This window comes from Mesitornis unicolor, unplaced genomic scaffold, assembly GCF_000695765.1.
Source record: "Mesitornis unicolor isolate BGI_N332 unplaced genomic scaffold, ASM69576v1 scaffold24229, whole genome shotgun sequence".
In the NCBI taxonomy this organism is placed as follows: domain Eukaryota; kingdom Metazoa; phylum Chordata; class Aves; order Mesitornithiformes; family Mesitornithidae; genus Mesitornis; species Mesitornis unicolor.
In genome coordinates, this window is record NW_010206868.1 from 24296 (window position 1) to 25064 (window position 769).

Genomic DNA, 769 nt, shown 5'->3' on the forward strand with positions numbered 1-769 from the left:
CCTGCTCCGTTACAAGGACCTCGGAGCAATAAGGATCTTTGCAAGGCTCCCCAGGGGCAGAGGATGGGAAATGGCGATGGAAAGCAAGGAAGGAGCAAGCCCGGAGGGAGTCTGGCACCTGCTGAGCTTTGCTAAGTAAATCCAGGTTCCAGGGAGGACCTGGGCGTGCTGCTGGAGCAGGGCACGGGATGGCCATGGGCGGTCAGGGCTCCTCCTTTCCTTTCCTTGCTGGAGGTCTTTGCAAGGCTCCCCAGGGGCAGAGGATGGGAAATGGCGATGGAAAGCAAGGAAGGAGCAAGCCCGGAGGGAGTCTGGCACCTGCTGAGCTTTGCTAAGTAAATCCAGGTTCCAGGGAGGACCTGGGCGTGCTGCTGGAGCAGGGCACGGGATGGCCATGGGCGGTCAGGGCTCCTCCTTTCCTTTCCTTGCTGGAGGAAATGCTTCAACAGCCCTGGGAGAGCCAAATCCAAAGTGCACAGAGAGCCAGGGTGGGGACTGGGGGGGCTGTGGCAGCGCCCACTGCTCCCCAGCTTTGCAGGACCACCCCAGGACAGGGCTGGCAATGGGAGGGATGAGTCTTATAGCAAGGAGAGCTGCAACCTCATGGGTCCCTGCCCAATCTTGGGTCACCCTTGGCTCCCCTGCCCCGTTCCCCATTCCCCATCCTTGGGTAAGCCTCAATAAGGGGGGACAGACACCCCCATCCCGGGCATTGCCTGCAGCAATGTCAGCTTGGCATCTCCCTCCTGCCAAGCTGAAGACAAATTCC